The sequence below is a fragment of the Scaptodrosophila lebanonensis genome, unplaced genomic scaffold, assembly GCF_003285725.1.
Source record: "Scaptodrosophila lebanonensis strain 11010-0011.00,11010-0021.00 unplaced genomic scaffold, SlebRS2 tig00001415-arrow-pilon, whole genome shotgun sequence".
Taxonomy (NCBI): Eukaryota; Metazoa; Arthropoda; class Insecta; order Diptera; family Drosophilidae; genus Scaptodrosophila; species Scaptodrosophila lebanonensis.
In genome coordinates, this window is record NW_022060742.1 from 5,304,955 (window position 1) to 5,320,501 (window position 15,547).

The window sequence follows — 15,547 nt, forward strand, 5'->3', positions numbered from 1 at the left end:
GTCCACAAAAAAAATTTATAAAATTGGCTTGCTGCGAACAAAACTGCAATAAAATTGTCTGAAAATTGGCACAATTATAAACTGTATTGCTTAATGCTTGGCATAATACCCCGTTCCAAAAAAAACTATACAATATTTACATATTTAAATAACAAAAGCGTTTATTTCCATTCCAAAGAAAATTGTGAATTCGTTTGGAAATGACTTGTATTGGCTTTGAAAAAGTAATGGAAATAAATGCGCAGCAACTTAGACAGATACATTTTTGTAAACCTATAGTAGTAGCTGCAACAATTATCCAACAACTCCTTAGTGTAGCTTTTAGACGAATATTGAAAAAATATCAGAAATGGTCGATAATTTTTGGATTATTTATCTGATATTGAAATTATTCGTATAAGTAAAAAACATATGCATGTATATGGGATAAATAAAACTGGGCTGTAAAAGGTAGTAAGCTATTCAATTGTTTTTTTTTCACATTTATTTGACGTATTTGGCGGTATCTTTCATATTCTTAGATATGAAATATTATAATCCTTCCCATCGTTCTTTCCTCGAGAAAATATGGCATTTTCCTTATTGGTATTCTTAGTAGTATGGTCATAAATTATAACTGAGATTTTGAATTTATTTATTTAAGTGAAATAAATTGTAATTATTGCACGCAATAGGAGCGAATGGGGTTGACACAGAAGTGAGAAACCGACTGACGACGGGATTACAAGAAAATAAAAAACCAAGCTTGCTTTAAACTGAAAGACTTTTCCTACACCGACTCGTAAGACTACGATTCCATACCCTTTGCAACCATGTCCTTTGCGATTCGAGTAGAACTTTCAGGATTCTCCAACAACCGATATCTTGTGTAAAAATATTATCTGTACATTCCAAGTAATATTTTTTTGGAAAAATGTGAGCAGTCGTATTCTAAATAGAAAGTTACTGCGCTGCATTATAAACAGAATACCTTATAGCACTTTTTTTAAATAAAACGTTTTGTTTATACTTCCGTATGTTATGCTGTTAGCGGTTCGGTTAATGTTTCAAGCAACATTTTATTATATCTTTATATCCATTTATTTTTCAACTGTCTACTTTTAGGCTTTTTTGTTGCCATGACGCACACACATAAAGACACATGCGAACTTATGGAATTTAATTGGAATAATAAATGTTGTGTGTATGCTTTCATTTTTATTAAACAAAATGCATAATACGCGTCGTTAGCTGTACTCGTACGTCAGACGGGCAGACAGATAGACAGACAGACAAACACATCATACACAGATAGAAAGACACGACAACGCCAACACACACATACTCGTACAGATGATATGTCATAAAATTTTATTAATAATGAAAATTGTACTAAAAATGGTGGGGCAATTTATTAAAAAGTCTCATTAAGTGACAACCACACACAGACACACATGGGGACAAGTATTTAGAATTTTATCGCGCAATACGCATACGCCATGAGGGACCTGAGGGTGCTAATAACGTTGAAATAATAATGCGCCTGCCTTTAACAGTAAAAATAACGAACGGAACAAAAAAAACGAGAACAAAATGTTTGCGATAAAGTAAAATTTCGATATGGACATGATTAAAGTGCGACTGTCCCACACACACACACACACTTACACACACACACACACACAAACGCACAGTGAATCTTTATGACAGTAGAGGGTGAGTTTTGGAGCCGGCATAATAACTCTCTTGAATGTCAGCCTGTCATCGTGTTTTGCTGCCCGAATCGTTCAGATTAAGTATTTTTAATGCGAGTGCGACTGACTGCAATAAAAGTATAAAAAAATTTCAACGATAAGCTCCGCATTGGGTGCTGAGAGCGCCTGTTGGTAAGCAACGTCAGCTCGCGAAATAAATTTCAATATGTGTATGCATTGTAAAAAGAATAAGCGAGCGTTATAAATACGAGCCCTATCACACACACAAACAGACAGCAATAAAAAACCGACACACACTCACACTCATACACTTTACATACGCAGCAAGTTTATGTTATTATTTTTTTCACTTATTATTTTTTGTACAATTTTTGTGCGCATTTGTATGAAAATCAATAAATTTTCCACATTTTTTCATGGCATATACACATGTGAATATATATTTATGTACATATATACATATATATATATATATGTGTGTGTGTGTGTGTGTGTACTGAGTGTACACGATATTTGCTTTTGCTTTTCGCCTCTGCGCCGGCTCATTATTAATATTTTTACATTTTTTATGCTTTTTGATAGTTTTCATGCCATACACTGGGGCGCAGTGCCCCTGTAACGCCAAATGGGGCTCAAGCCACCCATGAGGTGGCTGCTTAAGTGTTTTTCTATTACGTTTCCTCCCCAAACTACCCACACCTCCGCTTGCCATGGCTCTTCTCTCGTATCCCCAATACTATATTTGCTTTTAAATATTTTGATATACAGCACAGTTGAGGCTTATAACTTTGGTGCACACTCACACACACACACACACATCTACCTATACAAGTATATGGACTAGAGATGGAATAATCCATAGTATGATAGTCGTGAGTAGTACTTATATAAGCCAAATACTTAACTGTTTGGAATATAAAAAAAAAAGACGGACGAAATACAGGGAAAGTCATGGCATTATAACTTTACATTAAAATGTTGTTTATTTGCTTGGTTTTAATTTATATGCAACTATAACTATTTGTTTATTTATTCACTGACAGACTGCTTAGCTATCTTTCTTTACCAACATACTGTCAGAGTCACTCTAGGTAGAAAGCTTAAAAAATGAGATGAAATTTGTTTGCAAGTACAGGTGTTGGTTTCCAAATTCGGCCCACAAATGAGGAAAAATATCGGAAAAAACAAAACAACAATGTAACTCTCAAATCTTTGATAGTTCATACTGTTTGGAAAACAACAATACCTTAAGCAATGATTTTCTATCAAGCGATATTAATAGTAGGTGGAATATTTTATTGTTTTAACCTTTACAATAGTAGTTTTTGATTGTCCTGATATTTGAGGAGCGTAAAAGGACGCTAATAGAAATCGTTTTATAAGGTTATGGTATACTGTATCTAGCAGATAATATTGCAAGTAGATAAAGGATCTAAACTATCAGGTGTCATAAGTAGTAATAGTTTTGTATATCGGAAAGTTTGAATATTTTATCAAATAATTTCTATAGGAACTAGATATTTGAGCGTGATTATGAAACGTCAAAGTATATTTTCAAGTATATCTATAATCTGTGACGTTCTGAAGCTAAAATATACAATTATTTTTGTTAGATCTTATTTTACAAAGTTTTTAATAAGTATATTCTATATTATACCAACCGTCAATCTCAAGATTATACCGATGGCATAAAAAACCAAACTATTGAAACAGCGCAGAATAAGAGAAGTCAGGGTGGCGAGGAGGCTGCGATGATCGCACCCTATTGATCTCCCCAATGTACATCTCTAGTGTGTAGTTTTTAATAACCTCATCATCTTTTTTTATGTAGATTTTTTTTATTTTGTGAATACATTAATGAAAGTTATTGTAATAATAACAGCAAAATTAATATAGTGAAAAAAATCTATTCTATAATGTTTCACATATCTCTATTAAGAAATGTGTATCAAAATTTTGAGGATCCACAGAAAGCTCTTTAAAAATTATTCATCTTTTTGGGCGCGTGAACTAAATGCATTTCGACACTACAGAGTACGCCTGGAAGACGTGTTCACTGTTATATATTAGAGAACGTTCTTTGCGCGTATCCTTTAAATCCAATTGGAAATATTACAAATATTTTTAATCCTTAACAAGCGTTCCGTTCCGTGGCGTTTATTCACGATTCGTCACGCAACTATCTCCAAGATGCACACACACACACACACACACACACACACACACAGATATACAGAAGAAAAAACGCTGGCAGGCATTTTCTCATAAAAATGTCGTACTCGAATAAGACGAAGTAGCTGGCAAGGAGCTGGTGCACACAAAAACAGACATACACACAAACATAGGAAGACATAATACCAATACAAACATGCCCACATACACACGTACAGTAGCTGTAGCGGCAGCCTGGCAGTCGCAAGTATGTGGGCCTTGGGTGTTGGTCTGGGGAGGGTGATGAGTGGCGGGGGACCTGCTTGCGTCGCAAAACTTTGAGCAGAGTAAAGTAAGAAGCGGCGGCAACAGCAACAGCAGCAGGAGCAGGAGCTGGAGCAGGATGGGCAAAAGTAAAATAAAGTAAAGGATGTAGCATGGCGACGGAGCGAGCGCAGAGCGTAGCAAGTAACTGGAAAATAATATTTTCTTCTTGTATTTTTTTTCGTATTTGCGCCTCTTTCTTTGCGTTTCTTTTGAGTGTCAGAAATGGAAAAGAAAATAATTTGATGGTTTCATAAAGTCGCACGTTGTGTTGAGCAGGGGTAGTGGGGGTTGCATTTGGATGTGTGTATGTATGTGTGTGTGTGTGTGTGTGTGGATTTGTGATAAAATTGCAAACTTCCCCACAGCAATGTGTGTCGCTGTGTGCCTTCGTGTGTGTACAAAAGTAAAGACGAAAGCGTAGGAGGCAAAAATTTATGGAATTTGTGTTGTTCGCTTCTTATTTTTCGTATTTTTGTGAAAATTTTTTGATAGATTTTTTTTTTGTTTTGCTCGAAAGTATTGCTGCATACTTTTAGGGGTTGTACGTGTGTGTGTGTGTGTGTGTGTGTGTGCCGAAATGATACTGATGATGATGAGTCCAAATGATGGCAATGTGGCTGATGCTGACGATGATAATGATGTTGTTGTGAGGAGACTGGCATCCCCTTCAGAAATCAACACCAGAATAAAATTGCCGTGCAACGTGTGCTCTATGTGTGCGTGTGCGTGTGTGGATGAGTGAGTGTGTGGGTGTGTAACTCATTACGCAAAACTTAGCAACGTCTGCTTGCTGGTCTTCATTTCGACCATGTCATTTAGTCACTTTGATTGTCCAGTTCAGTCGAATACACTTGCATTATTATAAAAATGATTATTATTATTTCTGCCGCCCAAATAGCCAAACAGCCACACAAATAACTTGGCTTATGTACACAAAAGCGCCTCAGTGTGCACGCGTGTGTGTTTGTTTGTTTGTTTGTGTGTGTTTCATTATTAATTTTTTCTCATATTTTTTCATATTTTTCGTATTTTTATTTTATCATGCACACACACACACACACGCTCACTAAGGGGGTGGAACGCACACACACACACACACACACACACACATGCAGAGGCTTTTAGTTTATTGTACAAATAATATTTGTTAGAAAAAATTTTAGTGTATGAGCGAGATAGTTGCTAGAGGCATGTTAGCCTTTGTTAACTTTTCCCAGCGCCATTCGAGCGGCATAGAAAATATGTGTGGGGAAATTAATTTTTCACTGTACGTATATATATATGTGTGTGTGTGTGAGTGAGAATATACTTATGTGTGTATATATATATGAGTGTGTGTTAGCGCCATGCGCTATACGAAGATGTGAAAGTGAAAATGAGAAAAAAATATGTATAAAAATTAAACTGAACTGAAAGGCGAATGGTAAATGATTGGGAGTATGCATTGGCGTGTTCGATTCGTGTGTATATACTTATATAGTGGGATATGTGTGTGTGTATTATAATTGTGTATAAATGTATGTATGTGTGAGCTTAGTATTTGTTTGCTGCGCGCGTTCATTGGTTTCTAATAAGATTTCGTACTAATGAGCAAGCGACAGCGCATTGAAATATGACATTTTTCTATACAATCTTTTGTGGTTGCTTTTAACTAAAGCTTACATATGTACTACATATCTAGAATATGCCTACATGGCATATTTATGTGAGAGAGGGCAGTACAGTATCTTGGATTTCGGGCGATTGTATTCATTTATAAGATATTTTTGATGAAATTAATTTTTAGCTTCTCACTTAATTTTTAGCTTTTAACTTCTACTCTGAAAGCATGGTAACTCATAATAAACATAACCCTTTGCTCTTTAAATATATTGACTTTTTATTGTCATTTAATTTGTTGAGTATATTATTGTTTTTTTTTTTTTCAATATATTTCAGACCTATCTTTAGGATCTAAAGCTTACATTTTTTTATTTGGTTTGTAAATGTTATATATTTATAGTTTACAATTAAATATTAATTTAAGGAAGAAAAATAAATCTGTATTGGTCAAGTGAATTTCTGTTAATGAACTCACAACAATCAAGATGATTACATTTCAGTCGATTTCGGCTTAATAAGATTACCTGTGTTTGCATCACATTAGATCTTCAGAAGTCTTCATCTTCGAGCACTCCTGATGGCTTTTACCATCTCGTTTCTGGGAAGGCCTAAACTTTAGAATGGCAATTTTTTCATTTAACAATTTCTAATGTGGTCTATGTTGTAATGCCAAAGATAGTCCACCAGTACAACATAAGTCTAGTCTATACGAACACATTTTTAGGAAATTTTAAATCCAACATAAGATATCTTCCTAATATTAGAAAAAATCATTTAAGCCAAAATACATGACTTTTCCAGATTTTTAAGTTTAAGAAAATCATTTATTAACATTTTCAAAGGAGGGGAAACAATATGAAAAGGTGGAAAATAGGCTGATCTTTTTTAAAAATACCGTAAAAGTGAGGTTGTATTGTGGCTAAAAATATGCACAGATCCTTTTTCTTCTGTTGTTGCTAGAAGTAATTTGATTCTTTCTCGAATCCTTTAAAAAATTTCTACTTTTCTTAAGGAGGTTAATGACCATTTAAAACTCAGCACATTTTGTTTGCAAATTTTAAATCCAACATAAGATATCTTCCTAATATTAGAAAAAATCATTTAAGCCAAAATACATGACTTTTCCAGATTTTTAAGTTTAAGAAAATCATTTATTAACATTTTCAAAGGAGGGGAAACAATATGAAAAGGTGGAAAATAGGCTGATCTTTTTTAAAAATACCGTAAAAGTGAGGTTGTATTGTGGCTAAAAATATGCACAGATCCTTTTTCTTCTGTTGTTGCTAGAAGTAATTTGATTCTTTCTCGAATCCTTTAAAAAATTTCTACTTTTCTTAAGGAGGTTAATGACCATTTAAAACTCAGCACATTTTGTTTGCAAATCCAACACATTAACTTTACCAACTGGACCACAAACATGAACACTTCAAATAGAACGCTCGCTTTAAAATCAATTCGCCACACACATCCCTCGAACCCCATACTCCCTCATCAAAACCACACACGCGAAGACAACACATAACAAAACCAACAAGCATTAGCAGTTGGATGTTTCTAAAATCCGGGGGTTGATTTTTACCCACAAATAATTTCAATTTGATTTTCAACAAAAATATTAATTGCATGCTGCGGGGGTGTTTGCTGAAGGGGGAGGGGGCTGCCAAGGGGACGCTCTGTCCCAGAATGTCCTGAAAAGTGCGGCATATGGGCGTTAGGCGCATATCAATCATATCCAGAATTTCGTCAAAGGTGCACGCACCGAAAGGCAATTTATGCTCATAATTATAATGGGTTTTCAGTTGTCGTTAGTCCCAAGTCCCCGCTATACTTAGACTTGAGGGTTGCATTTGCATTCGTGTCATATTGCGTGTGTGTGTATGTGTGTGTGTGTGAGGCACGCAGAAAAGAGGCAGGAAATGCGACACTTGCGAGAACTGCGCTTGATTTTAAATTTGATAATGACTGTTTTCGGGCATATAAGTAGGGCGGGCGCATGGGCGGTCCTGTGGTGTGGTGACCGAAAATTGTGGGGTTACTTGTTTAGGTGTCAACTGAACAGTCAGCCATATATATACATATAATTAGTTAAAGTTTTCACTTGAAACTTGCATTACATGACATGCAAAAGCCATTAGGTTTGTTGACACACATATCGACATGTGTGTTTATAATGTGCTTGTGTGAGATTGTGTGAGTATTGTACAATACTCACACATATACACACACATGCATACATAAATATGTACATACATACATACAGTCATGCATTTTTCAAATGCGCCTTCGGTGCTACTGTTGGTGTTGCCTTTAACGTGGCTCCTGCCTAGCCGGCCCCATATGTGCAAGCATGTGTGTTTGGATGTCTATATACATATGTATATATGCCTGTACAAGTATAATATATATGTATGTCTGTCTGTGCATTCGTGAAAGTGAAAGTGAAAGTGAAAGAGCCGGCGGCCGCAAGGTCCGAGTGGACATGCCGACATGTGAAAGTGAAAGTCAATAGCAAACCTTGACCACTATACGTATACTAGATGCACGAATGTGTACGCGAGCCGACAACTACAACTACAACAAAACTAGGAGCAGCAACAACAACACGTACATCATCACTGAGGCCGACGAACATGTGAGCAGACAAACGACAAACGACAAGCGACCCAACACCCAACACGCTCTGACCAATGAATTTCAAATGATTTTTTTTCACTTGGTTCGTTCAACCGGCGATTTTCGATTTCACGCATGCACATACATATGTACCTACGTGTGTGTATGTTTTTGTGAGTCTGTGAGTAATATGAGTAGAGTGTGTGTGTGTGTGTGTGTCAAGCTCAGCCGGTGCCATTCACTCAGCGAGAGCGACGCGTTCAACAGCTCTCAAAATTTGAGATAAGCTGGCTGGGTAGGTAGGTTGAAGGGAGCTTTTCGTCACTGCGCAGACTAGCACAACCGTTATGGAGAGACAAGCGATGAGAAAAGGAGCTGAGCAATGAATGGCGAATGGTGTGGGAGAGAGAGAGGCAATTTTGAGGCAACAACTGACGGCCGCCCAAGTCACTTTCACTTTTCGAAACTAATGCACTGGCCTGTAAGGCAAAGCATTCTAAAAGGATTGGGAACTGCTGAAATAGGTTGAATAGAAATTAGATGATTACTGGGAAGCAGGCATATACACGTATAGAACAATAGTTGCTATTAAATGCAGTTGATTAACTTTCTATAGCTACTTTAGAATTTTGGATAAGGAGGATGTTTTGGTTTCAAAGAAATTCTCAAATATGTTTCAAAAACTCCTTTTAATTTGGGAATATAGATTTTTCAGTTGTATTTAAAAAGGATCATATTTTTGATTTGGAAGGCCCAAAAAAGTAACTATGAAGCCATATCACGTTTTGGTGAAATGCTAGGTTCGACCTGCAGCCAAAGCTGAACAATTTACTGTTGGCAGCAACAAACAGCATCCTCCAGACGGAAAAAGGGTATCAGCAGCTTTTAAGCATACATTTTTTGCAGAGCAGATCTTTTCTATATTTCCGAACAGGATACTGTTGGCAGCAAAAAACAGCATCCTCCAGACGGAAAAAGGGTATCAGCAGCTTTTAAGCATAAATTTTTTGCAGATCTTTTCTATATTTCCGTTTTTTCCCCATCCTAAAATAAGTTTTCACTCTCATTTTATCTATCGAATAAAAAAATAAGCCACTCGAAATTAATTATTAATTAATATTAGCCTTCGAGCAGGTGAGCTCCACCCATATTTCCAATGACCAAAAAAGTTGGATCAAGCGCGTGTGCCGCTTAGTCGCTACAGCTCGGCAAACTTTTAGAGTGTGTTTTGTTCTTATTTAATTCCAGTATTAATGATATTTAGCCCTCTTGTTAATAAAAGTGAACCAATTCTGTCATTAAATCTGAAAATATCCTTTTTTGAATTATACATTAAAGGACTTTTGTTCATTCTTAATCATTTATCTGTTATCCAAGACAGGTAAACATGAAATTAACCTTTTTAAAAAATGTTGCTGACTTTGGCAGAAAAGGTTTCCAATGCTAGATCTACCTGCACACATTTTTTCCATAACAATCAATAAAAAAAGATCTTATTTAATTCCAATATTTGCATCCTCTGCGGGCTTTGCTCAGATAGAAGAGGCGACTTTGGTTACTTCCCAATGCTAGTAATTATCACGCACAGCACCACAGTTGATGCCAGAGGGCTATAAATTCAAGATTAAGTAATTTTGAGTACAAATATTTTGGCTTATATTAGTTTAAAATAATTTAAACAAAGCCAATAAATGTAAATGTTACGTTGCATATTCTTCGAATAACCAAAGAAAAGAGTAGATTTTTTTGACTGATTAGTTTCTTTTTTGTTTTTAAACTATATACTGTCTATTATATTTCCTTAAGTTGAGGAAAAAGTAGCAAATTTGTTTTTTAACAAAGAAACGTAGCAGTTAGTTATATTATGTATGTATTTAAAGCATATCTTATGCATATTTGTAGTTTTGGAAAAGTATATACAACTTAGGTATGCAAAACTCTTACCACAACCTATTCAACCATGACATGACAAACTTGTGTGCTACAATATACGAAATTGTTGGCAATAAAAAAAGAATCCCAACAACGACAACAGCAATAGACAACAGTTACAGAGAAAAACTACGTTCGGCAATGTCGAAGCCACGGCACTCTGCACACATTTTTTGAAAACAATTTGGACAAACGTCATTCCATACAGAAAACTATTTAAAGCTTACCTTTTTTAATTATTTAATAATTATAAACATTCAATTAAATAACATACGTGTACGTTCCAATATTAATGAATTACCACCAATCACCAATTAATTAAAAAATAGACTGAACAATTTTCTTGTACCAATCAAAGTTAAATGCTGACATAGTTTATTGATAATATTATGCAATTTTAATGCAGAAAACATACTAAAATTAATTATGTGAATACTTGCTTGTTAAAAATCATTCCAAAAATTGATAATGAAGTGCAACAAAATAAAAAGCTATTTCAAGCACCACTTCCTGGCACCGATTGCTTTTTCATACCAAGAGGCTTATTAGAATATGTAGAGCAGGCAAGACTACTCCCTATGCTGATTATACTATGTTTTAGATATTGGCTTGCTCTACAAACATCAGATTTAAGTTATAATGCCATTGATAGGGTATAGGGAACCAAAGCAGCGTTGCAGTCACAAAGTTGAACAAATTTACGTTCATGGCGCATACATTAAAATAACAAAACCGTAGCAGTAACTGCGACTAGAAGCGCAACAGCAACAGCAACAGCAGTTAAAACAACAACAGCAACAGTAGTAGGAAAACAAATTGAAAAACTATCGAACAATGATAAATTGGCACGAGAACGACCAAAAAAAAAACAACAAAACAGAATAAAAAGAAAGTTGATGTCGCAGTTGTGCGGTCGTCGCCTCATGATTGTGTTTGCATGTGTGCGTGTGTGTGTGTGTGTGTGTGTGTTTGTGCTCGCTTGTGTGTGGTGGCAAATGAAAATTTGAAAAAGGGGCGGAGCAATAATGGTTTTCCAGCACACGCTGCTCAGTTGGTTCTATTATTGTTGTTGTTATTGCTGTCGCTGCGATTTTTTTTTTAAGGGAAATTCTTTGATTTTTGATATTTTGGGGTGTTTTATTGAGGTTTTTTCCTGAAAAAAGCAGCGATATGGGTTGCTATGTATGTGTGTGTGTGTGTGTAAAACTATTAAATGTGCTGCGGGGTGCGCTCATTGATACAGTTGTGTATGTGTGTGTGCGTGTGCGTGTGTGTCTTCTTGTGATGTTGGGTATCAGTGTTATTGTTGTTTTGATTTTGATTTTGCACCCGTAACTGTTTTCGATTCGGATTTGACAATGTTTCAACATTTTGTGTGTTTTTTTCTGCTGCGTCATGCGACAGTTGACAACGAACCACTTGGCAGGACACAACGTATTGTGCGCATGCGCCAGCAGCTTCGAAAACAGCACGTACATTTCTCTGATAACGAAACGTCATTTCGACCAACAAGTGAAGAAAATCGAATGAAAAAATTATAAAACATATATGCAAAATCAATAAACATTACTTGAAATAAATAAAGTAAAGAATGTGAAGCATAATTTAAAAATTTAATTTCATCAAAAGAGTATTCCAAATGTGTTATGATAATGTTTTGAAGTGAATCATTGGTGAACTTATTCCCGAACCTATATAATTTCTAAATAGTACGGAGTTTCATTTTGCATAGCTTCATGAGTACGTGTAATTTTCATATTATCATTAAACTTGGCTTCCTATCTTTTAGTTAATGTTCAAATTTATGCTGTGTAATAAGTGTTCTATAGATCGGGGAAAACTGAATAACACCATACACGTATATTATGTAATAAACAGTATTTTTTGTGGGAGATCTATGCAAGAAAAATTGTCGCCAGATATGTGATTTAGAACAATTTTAGTAGCAACTCTTAATCATAAATTATTAAACCAGCTAAACGAAAATCAATACACTTAATGCTTTGTGTATGTTAATCCTTTATATGTTGTTTATTTTGTGAAAACTTTTCTTCCAAACATAAATAATAATTTTTATTATGCAGTTATTATTTTTTATTTCTGAAAAACTTTGTTTACTAAGCGTTACTGGTTGTAATAAAATTTATTATAGTTTGGGATCAGTTTCCTGTTTGCATAACATTAAAAGGAAAAGAAAATAAGTACTTTATTTAGCCAGAAAGTCGTAGTACGCCTAACGTGTAATTGAGCTGGCTACCAAATATTTTTAAACAAATTGGCAAAGAAATCATTGAAATCACCTCATCTAATTGCATGAATGAGAACTCAGACATCGAATTTGCAAACATTCATAAAACGGAAAGCATCAAATGTGGTTGAAAAGGCTGTCAAAAGCTTTTATGCATCCATATAATTTTATTAAGTTTCTATGAATTTGAAAGATCAATTAAATTATTAGGCAATTGTTAATAGCCAACTTTTCTATCACAATTTTTCACCGTTATAAGATCTTGGGAGCTTTCAAGCTTGTCAGCAAATCGGCTTAGCTTGAATTTGTTTTTCTTGAACTCATTTTATTTTTCCTCAGAATGCAATTATTTTTCCTTTTTAACAAGTGCCAAGTCAATAAATTTTGGCCGCAACTTCTAACCAAAACATGCATATACGAGTATATACATATATGATACATATGTATATATGTAAGTATTTACTTTGCTTGCCAATTATGCGCATCTCAACTTGAGACGCTGTCAAATCATGTTGCATATATGTACTTGTATGCACATATATAAAATAGAAATATATACATGTATGGCTTGTTTACACTCTGTTGCCATTGCCATTTTCATTTAGAACATTTTTCTTTTACATGCAGCCCCACATTGCTTAATACATATACGAGCATACACATAGATGCTTACAAATAATGTGAAGGGGGCAGCCCGACACGGGCAGGCTGGGAGGCGAGCAGGCGAAAAAAATCAAATAAAATAACATCAAACTACCTTAGGCTTTATAAAAATCCCCACCACACTCACACCCACAAGCTTCTTACGTACGTATATATACACAAACTTAAACACACACACACACACACAACTACACCTACGCACACATGCATAACGAAAATGCGTACATCCTGGCATTTTTGCTTAACTCCACAAACTGGCAGGCACATGAAAATCGTTCAGGAACGGGCGCGGGTCCAGGCAAAACAAAAAAAAATTGTATAAAAGCAAAGTCAACAACTACAACAAGAACAAGAACAACAACTACAACACACAACTCACTACTCACTATAGGCAGCGTTAGCCCGAAAAAAATAAAAATAAAATAAAAGCTAAAGAAAAAAAATCTACGAGAACCAATTTCCAACCATGGAAACTTAATTTATGTCTGCAGCATAGTTGAGAATATTTTTCTTCTGCTTTTGTAGAAAAATAGGGAAAAAAATGTTCGGTTTATTTCGTCGTCCTCTTCGTAGCCGTCGTCTTCCTTGTTTCTCGTCCTCGTCGCCGTCCTCTTCGAGCAGCCCGGCTTCCTTTTGGCTTTCTTGAGAATCAAATTTATTTTACCAAGTCATGTTGAAGAAAATTTTTATAAGTTTTATGCGCAGTTCAAGTGATGGTGTCAAGGGGGCGGCCGGGCGGTCGCTTGTTCCTTTGGCTGGGCGTGGGTGAATCGGCTGGCTGGCTGGCTGGCTGGCTAGCTGGCTGGCAAATATTACGAAGAACGGCACACAAACAAACACATATACAAAACTGTATGTGTTTGTGTGTGTGTGTGTGTGTGTTGGTTTGTAGGTTGCTTGGTTGGTTAGATGGTGAGGCGCAAAAAGTTTGTGCGTGTTAGTGTGTGTGCGTGTGTGTGTGTGGCACACAAAATAAGCAAAATTTGTATTCCTTAAATCGGATGACTTTGTATAAATTTTCGTGTGCGCTGGCAATGGGGTTGTATGTGTATGTGTGTGTGTGTGTGTGGTATTAGTTGCTTCTGCTTTTGTTGTTATGTACGAGTATGTGTGTTTTGTGGGTGGCTGATGGGCCAAAAGTAAGTTTCATATAGTAAGTCTGTATGCGTGTATTTGTGCACATAATGGAAAAATTTTTCATAGAATTTGCACAAAAATGAAAAAGTGTAGCTAGGAAAAAGCAAAAACAAAATATACATAAGTACATGTATGTAAGGGAAAGAAGCAAGCGTGTAAGAAAAAGAAGAAGAAGAAGCAAAGGGAAAAAAATAAAATTAAGCGCATAAGGAAATGAGACACAAAATGCGGGCAAAAATGTTCCAAAGTTGTAAGTGTGTGTATACACTTCTGTATACATATGTGCGTACATGTATTAGTTTTATTGTGTGCGTGTGTGTGTGTGGTTTGGTTTGACTAAAATGTGGAAATTTTTCGTAGCATACTTTTATGCGCCATGTGGGCAGCAGCATCATCATCAGCTTGAGAACAATAATAAGATTTAAGCGAAAGAGGTCCTCAACATGCATACAGTAAACACTCGATATGGTCATAGGATAAGTCACAAAATGTTTAAAAGTGATTAGTTTGTCTTAAATAACATTTGGAATGCCAAAATTTTAAATGCACCTAAATTACATAAAATTCGCGAAACTGTTTACTACTTATGGTCATATTAACAATATTTTTGACCAATAAGGCATCGGACTGTAATACAGCCATTTCATTAATTACACAGCGAGTAATTCCTGTCAACATTCGAATTCTAATCATCAGCAATTTGAAAACAAAAGGCAAATTTGAGCAAAGTCGGTCTTTAGAAGTGCGGTTTCAATGAGTTTGTTATATTGAGCGTCAGTTTTATTTACAATATTTTTGACCAATAAGGCAACGGACAGTAATACAGGCATTTCATTAATTACACAGCGAGTAATTCCTGTCAATCAATACCCGTACAACATTTGAATTCTAATCATCATCAGGTCTTTAGAAGTGCGGTTTCAATGAGTTTGTTATATTGACCGTAAACTGAATATAACTATATACTTATAGAAACATATACATGCATTTGTTTTTTATGATATAGCGTATTAATCCTAGCATATATTTATCTGGCATGCTTGAAAAAGCTTTAACGCACACTTAGAATGATTGAAATCTGAGCTTTAATTATTGCCACATACTTTTTTAACTCATGTAAAACAAATTCTTCTTTTCTCCTAAACACAAAAAACGTATAATTATAGTAATATCATCCAAA